Here is a 7,311-nt window from a genome sequence, read left to right on the forward strand (position 1 = left end):
CCGAGGTCCCGGGTTCGATCCCGGCCCCGGGCCACTGTCCGTGTGGAGTTTGCACATTCTCCCCGTGTCTGCGTGGGTTTCGCCCCCACAACCCAAAGATGTGCAGGGGAGGCCTGTTGCCTCCGTGCCTGGCTCCACTCCCTCGCTCCACTCCCTCCTCCCTCTCCAGTGTCTCTGATGCGCAGTTTGACGAGGTCACAGAGACACAGAACAATGCAATAATACTCCCGCTTGTCACCCGTGACCTCACAAGCGGCCAACAAGAGTGAGCTTTGGGGTGAGATTTGTCTGATGAAAACCTTGGGTGACCCAGACTATTCATGGTCAGTACCCATCCGCGTGGCTCTCTTTGGCATCCATGTCACGGTGTCTCCTCCACCCCCCCCCCAACGCACCCCCCCCCCCCCTCCCCCAATGCACCCCCATACCACGAATGCCGCTGAATCTCGGGGCGAGCTGAGTTTCCATGGTCACCTGCCGCCTCGGTCGAGTGGCTCATTCTTGCGTCCGCTGTGTGAGCACACCATGGCCGCGGGGTGGGGGGGGGAGCCGATGAGGGTCCATCTCTGCCCTCTCCGCTGCTAATCCAGTTGCCCAGACATTTGCGGCAGAGGGGCCGTGATCCAGATTGGAGTGAGGCGGGCGGGGTTGGCGAGGGAGGGAGGGAGGACGGACGGGCAGAGCTGGGCACTCATCGGCTCCACCCGGGAGACCGGATGTCGTGAGACAGATTGAGGGCAGTGGTTAGGGCAACACGGTAGCACAGTGGTTAGCACAGTTGCTTCACAGCGCCAGGGTCGCAGGTTCGATTCCCCGCTGGGTCACTGTCTGTGCGGAGTCGGCACGTTCTCCCCCGTGTGTGCGTGGGTTTCCTCCGGGTGCTCTGGTTTCCTCCCACTGTCCAAAGATGTGCAGGGTAGGGTGGATTGGCCGTGCTAAATTGCCCTTAGTGTCCAAAATTGCCCTTAGTGTCCAAAATTGCCCTTAGTGTTGGGTGGGGTGACTGGGTTATGGGGATAGGGTGGAAGTGTGCGGTTGGGTAGGGTGCTCTTTCCAAGAGCCGGTGCAGACTCGATGGGCCGAATGGCCTCCTTCTGCACTGTAAATTCTATGATCTATGAGGCTGGCGGGGAGAGTTCAGACGCAGACGGTCCGCGATCTAATCGCACTGCCGCTGCCTTCGTGAGCGCGAGAGGCTTGCGTTCGCCTATGGGGCTGTGGGGTGGAGGGGGGCACGTTGTGGGCCAGCTAGGTTGGTTTTCCGGCAAAGTGCACCGTAACAGACGACTGATTCCCAGCAGAAAAACCCGCGATCGGTACCCTGCTTCGAAGCTTGACCAGCCCACTGACCCCCCCCCCCCACCCCCCTCAGCCTATCCTTGGGACGTCTGTAAGATCTGAGGTGAAGATCGAGCACCGGGAATGTCACTCCTCCTCCGGGTAGCTTGTGCAAGGTTACTCCGTGAAGGGATACAAGTAGGTTTCTGAAAGGGGTTAGTTGATTTGAACGGCGGCGCAGTGGTTAGCACTGCTGCCTCAAGGCGCCGAGGACCCGGGTTCGATCCCGGCCCCGGGTCACTGTCCGTGTGTGGTGTTTGCACATGATGTATCCGCTTCGGTAGCAAAAATAGGAAGGCAGATTATTATCTGAATGGGTGTAGATTGAGAGAGGTAGCTACTCAGCAAGACCGTGGTGTCCTCGTGCACCAGTCGCTGAAAGTAGGCGCGCAGGTACAGCAGTAAAGAAGGCAAATGGTACGTTGGTCTTCATAGCGAGAGGATTTCAGTATAGGAATCGAGATGTTTTACTGAAGTGAAAGGTGAGGCCACACCTGGAGTATTGTGGGCAGTTTTCGTGCCCGTATCCGAGGAAGGATGTCCTTGCTCTCGAGGGAGTGCAGCGAGGGTTTCCCAGACTGATTCCAGGGATGGCGGGACTGTCAGATGAGGAGAGACTAAGCCGGTCAGGATTATTGCTCCAGGGTCCCGGGTTCAATTGGGTGACTAGAGGCAGGTTTAGCACTGGGCTAAATCGTTGGATTTGAAAGCAGACCAAGGCAGGCCAGCAGCACGGTTCGATTCCCGTACCAGCCTCCCCCGAACAGGCGCCGGAATGTGGCGACTAGGGGCTCTTCACAGTCACTTCGTTTGAAGCCTACTTGTGACAATAAGCGATTTTCATTTCATTTTCATTTCACTGTCTGTGCGGAGTCTGCACATCCTCCCCGTGTGTGTGCGTGGGTTTCCTCCGGGTGCTCCGGTTTCCTCCCACAGTCCAAAGACGTGCAGGTTAGGGTGGATCGGCCGTGATAAATTGCCCCTCAGTGTCCAAAGATTAGGTGGGGTTACGGGGATAGGGTGGAGGCGTGGGCTTAAACTTAAGTGGGGTGCTCTTTCCAAGGGCTGGTGCAGACTCGATGGGCCGAATGTAATTTCTATGATATTCATTGGAGTTTGGAAGAGTGAGAGGGGATCTCATGGAACTTATAAAATTCTAACAGGATCGGACAGGGTAGATTCAGAAAGAACGCTCCCGATGGTGGGGGAGTCCAGAACTAGGGGGTCATAGTTTGAGGACAAGGGGTAAATCTTTTAAGACAGAGGTGACTCGCCAAGGCCCCTCCGACAGACGATCACTACGGCCACTCAGAAGGACGAGGGGGCAGCAGATACCAGGGAACCCCACCGCCTGGAGATTCCCCTCCGAGCCACTCACCATCCCGACTGGGAATTATATCGGCCACTGTCGCTGGGTCAAAATCCTGGAACTCCCTCCCTAACAGCACTGTGGGTGAACCTACACCACACGGGACTGCAGCGGCTCGGGAAGGCGGCTCCCCCACCGCCTTCTCGAGGGACAATTAGGGACGGGCGATAAATGCAGGGCCCGGGCCCGGGACAGCCCAGGTCCCAGGAACAGATGTAGTCAGCACTCAGCGGTGCGCAGTGCGAGGGGAGAATTTTGATACTAAAAAAAAAAACCGTCTGCTTTTTCCTTTCCCTTCAGGACCAAAGACATAAAGTCACACTGAAGCGACACCGGTAGCCTCATTCAGGACGGACTTTTCTGGCTTTAGACCATTTTGCAGGTGAGTCCCGGCTGATGTGGTGGCCCTTCTGGGCCCACCGAAGCGGAGGTGGCACTGGGAAAGAAGGGGGCGGCTTAGGTTTAGGCAGTGCCCTTCACAACCTCAGGACATCGCTGGGCGAGCAAAGTCATTCTGCAGGGCGGTCGCCCTTGCGGAGCAGGAAGGGCGCAGCGGGCTCCCAACTAACGGTGATGCGATAATCTGTTCCGCTCCCCGTGTCGGCGGAGGGATCGGGCATTGACCGGGAGACCTCGCCGGCTCCTCCTCAAATCGTACCACGGGATCTTCAGCACCCGACGGCGAGGGAGGGCAGGCGGGCCCACAGCTCACCTCGAAAGACGGCACCGCCCGCCGGCGCAGCCCTCCCTCAGCACCGCACGCGACGGCGTCGGGCAAGAAGCCATGCTCAGGTCTCCGGAATGAGGCTAACTAGTCTTAACGAAATGAAATGAAAATCGCTTATTGCCACGAGTGGGCTTCAAATGAAGTTACTGTGAAAAGCCCCTAGTCGCCACATTCCGCCGCCTGTTCGGGGAGGCTGTTACAGGAATCGAACCGTGCTGCTGGCCTGCCTTGGTCTGCTTTCAAAGCCAGCGATTTAGCCCTGTAGTCTAACTAGTCTGTGTATTTTCAGCATGGCCTCGCGCTCTTGTAACCAATGGCCCCGATTAATAAAGCCCAGATTACTTACCTGCGTTCTTAACTGCTTTCCCCATCTGCCCCGCTACCTATAACGCTCAATGCTCGTAAACAGCAGGACCCCCCAGTCCCTGCACTCCCCCCACTTAAGGTTCAAACTCTTTATTTTATATTCTCTACCCATGTTCTTCTAGGAGTGCTTTGAGTAAATATTAATTTAAAAAAATGTTTTTTTTCCAATTAAGGGGCAATTTACAATCCGCCGACCCTGCACATCTTTGGGTTGTGGGGGTGAGACCCACGCAGACACGGGGAGAATGTGCAAACCCCACACGGACAGTGACCCAGAGCCGGGATCGAACCTGGGACCTCGGCACCGTGAGGCAGCGGGGCTAACCCACTGCACCGCCGTGCCCGTCCCACTTTGAGCAGACATAACGATGTTCCCACCAAGGTTAGGTACCATAAACGTAACCGTGACGGATATCGATTTATTGGATTGTACGAAATTCAGTATAAACCCCTCCTTACCCAGACAGTGATGAGAATAGAGCCATTGCCTTCCCACAGTGAAAAGGAGGGCCATTCGGCCCATCGAGTCGGCAGCAACCCTCCGACAGGACACTCCGCCTCTGCCCACCCCCCCCCCCCCCCCCGTAACCCCACCTAACCTGCCCCTCTTTGGACTGCGGGAGGACACCGGAGCAGCCGGAGGAAACCCACGCAGACACGGGGAAAATGTGCAGACTCCCGCACAGGCAGTGACCCAAGCCGGGAATCGATGTTGTGAAGCAGCAGTGCTAACCGCTGTGCCAACAGGGAACTCGCCCCCCCCACAGCGGGTCATTGAGGCGGGTAGGGTCGATGTATTTAACGGGCCTCTGGTTAGACACATGAGCGAGAAAGGAATGGGAGGGTCTGCTGATAGGGTGGGAGGTGGAGAAGGGTGGGGGGGAGGAGGGGGGTGGGGGGAGGGGGGCGGAGAAGGGTGGGGGGAGGAGGAGGGTGGGGGGAGGGGGAGGCGCACGTGGTGGAGAGCAAACAACTCTCCCGCCCCCTCACCCCAAATCCTTTTTGTTGTCTCCGCAGTGGAATATCGGAATCTGTCAGATCTGGGATTTGGGACCATGAGCTCGGTTGCTGTGCTGACGCCGGAGAGCTTCGCTGAGCATCGCAGCGGCCTAGGAGACCAGGAGACGAGAGGTGGGTGCTGCCGGGCAGGTGGGTGCTGCCGGGCAGGTGGCTGCGGTGTTTAGCAAGACAGGGGTCGAAGGTCGATGCCTGGGCTGAAGTGACCATGTAGTAAACGTGGCGGCCATTTTGTGCACCTCCCATAACCAGCACCGTGATAATGACTGCATTGCCGCCATTTTGAGGGATAAATATTGACCCCAGGGCATTGGGAAAAATGTTTACCCAGGAGGGCAAAGGCGGAGGAGGGGGTGTGGGGCTGGGAGAGGCGCAATTTGGCATCACGCCCGTGTGACAGCACCCCTGACAGTGCAGCGCTCCCTCCGCCCTGCGCTTGGACAGTCGGCCTGGACTTGGTGCTCCGCAGCCCTCTTGAATTGAGACTTGACTCCACGGGCCGCTGCTGACCCCAGTGCCCAGCAGGAGGCCCCCCTCATTCCACATTCCAGTCTGCGGCGAGATAGCCGACCTCAACTGACCCCTGTGGGTCGCCCTTGGACTTCTGGGGGTTCTTGGAGGGGGGGGGAGGGCGGTCACTGGGATCATCTCGTTTCCATGGCGGAGCGTGCATGCTATTGTGCGTATCGGGTGAGGGCAGACCCGGGTCTGACTGCGATGCCTCTGCAGTCGAATAGCGCTGCCTAGGGGGCTCGCACAATTAGAGTGGGACATTAGCCTGATAAGAGAGGGGCTTCTGGTAATTTCCCCCCTTAACACCTTCAGAAGAGGAGGGGCGAATGCCGGGACACGGTTAAGAGACCCTGAACGGCCCAAGAGGGCCCACCTCGCGGCTGGAAGGGAGGGGAAGAGACGGTGCCACTGACGATGAGGGAACGATGCCAGCCCCCACTCCCTGGTCAGAGAAACCTTGGCACAACCAAGGGTGCCCAAGGCAGTGACGGACGTGGGCCTCATCAAGCGGCCACTGTCCCAACGGTTCAGCTCTTGTGATGCTCACTTACGTTGTGGCCTATGTGTTTGCAGGTGGAGTATCCGAGGATGAAGCTTATATCCCCACTTACCTGGAGGCTTTCCCTCCTCTCCCTGAGAAGGCTACGTCGGGGGACAAGTCCGGAGAACCAATTGGAGCATGGAGCAAAATCCGACCAATCAAATCCTCAGTGGTCACCCAGGTATGTGTGCACGCGCCGTGGTAAAACACGCAGCAAAATGGACTCCGGATCTACTTAAGAAAAGACCTAGGCATAATATTGAGGGAGTGGGGGCAGCACGGTGGCACAGTGGGTTAGCACTGATGCCTCACGGCGCCGAGGTCCCAGGTTCGATCCCGGCTCTGGGTCACTGTCCGTGTGGAGTTTGCACATTCTCCCCGTGTTTGCGTGGGTTTCGCCCCCCACAACCCAAAGATGTGCAGGGTAGGTGGATTGGCCACGCTAAATTGTCCCTTAATTGGAAACAAATTAATTGGGTACTCTAAATTAAAAAAAAAGAAAAGACCTGTCTATGCTCCTATGCCACCTTTAACGCCCTTGGGATGACTCCCAGAGCGCTCCCGGGGCCAATGGACCGCTTTCCAAACTGGTGCGCTGTGGGGGAACGAGGTGGCCAGTTTACTGGCAGCAGAATCCCACAGAGAACATGGACGGCTGTTGAGGGATAAATATTGATTGGGGCGCTGAGGAGAACATCCCCTTCCTTTCCTGGCAATACCGGCCGGGTGCGAACCTGTTCACGGGCAGCCGAGAGGAAAGGTGGAAGCCTCGGTTTGAGGCCCACACTGATAAAGTCTTCAGGAACTGTCTTCTCAGTTTGACTTCCCTCTCCCAAGATCACTGCCTGCTCTTCTGTAAAATGCCGGGTTAGCTCCTATCATTAACTCCATCATCTTACCAGCTGAACACAATTCCGCAGCCAACCCTCTTAATCTGAACAAAAATAAACCACCCGAAGCTTTTACGACGCTTTAATTGCACCCCTGACTCACAAAAGGCCTAGCTGTCTTGCAAACCAGGATTTCTTCTAAAACGTGACTGCAGCAGTCAAACATACTATCCCAGACTTTTAACCCTCACTGCACCAAATACATTGAATACTCCACTCCCACGCCGAAGTGGCCGCGCCGGCGTGAACGCCGTCGAGGTTCACGATGGCGCAGAACGGCCCCGGTCCCGACCGATTCAGGCCCTGACAATGGGCCAGGATCGGGGCCGCGTCATCTACACGCGCCAGGCCTTGTCGCCCGCGTAAAAGCGGCGCCGCATAACGGACGTCATCCGCGCATGCGCGGGTTGGCCGGCGCCGCATAACGGGCGTCATCCGCACATGCGCGGTTGCCGTCCTCTCTAAATCCGCCCCGCAAGAAGATGGGGGACGAATCTTGCGGGGCCGCGGAAGGAGGGAGGTCCTCCTTCAGAGAGGACGGCCCGACGAT

General features: G+C 57.4%; 1 long non-coding RNA gene across 1 annotated transcript; it reads left to right on the plus strand.

The window, feature by feature from the left end:
• Window positions 1–278: 278 nt before the first annotated feature.
• On the plus strand, window positions 279–6,048 carry LOC140406817 (uncharacterized). The gene is made up of 4 exons (XR_011939317.1): window positions 279–323; window positions 3,008–3,089; window positions 4,818–4,931; window positions 5,904–6,048. It is a non-coding gene; the product is annotated as an uncharacterized lncRNA (long non-coding RNA).
• The last annotated feature ends 1,263 nt before the right edge of the window (window positions 6,049–7,311 follow it).

The sequence above is a fragment of the Scyliorhinus torazame genome, unplaced genomic scaffold (genome assembly GCF_047496885.1).
Source record: "Scyliorhinus torazame isolate Kashiwa2021f unplaced genomic scaffold, sScyTor2.1 scaffold_893, whole genome shotgun sequence".
Classification (NCBI taxonomy): Eukaryota; Metazoa; Chordata; class Chondrichthyes; order Carcharhiniformes; family Scyliorhinidae; genus Scyliorhinus; species Scyliorhinus torazame.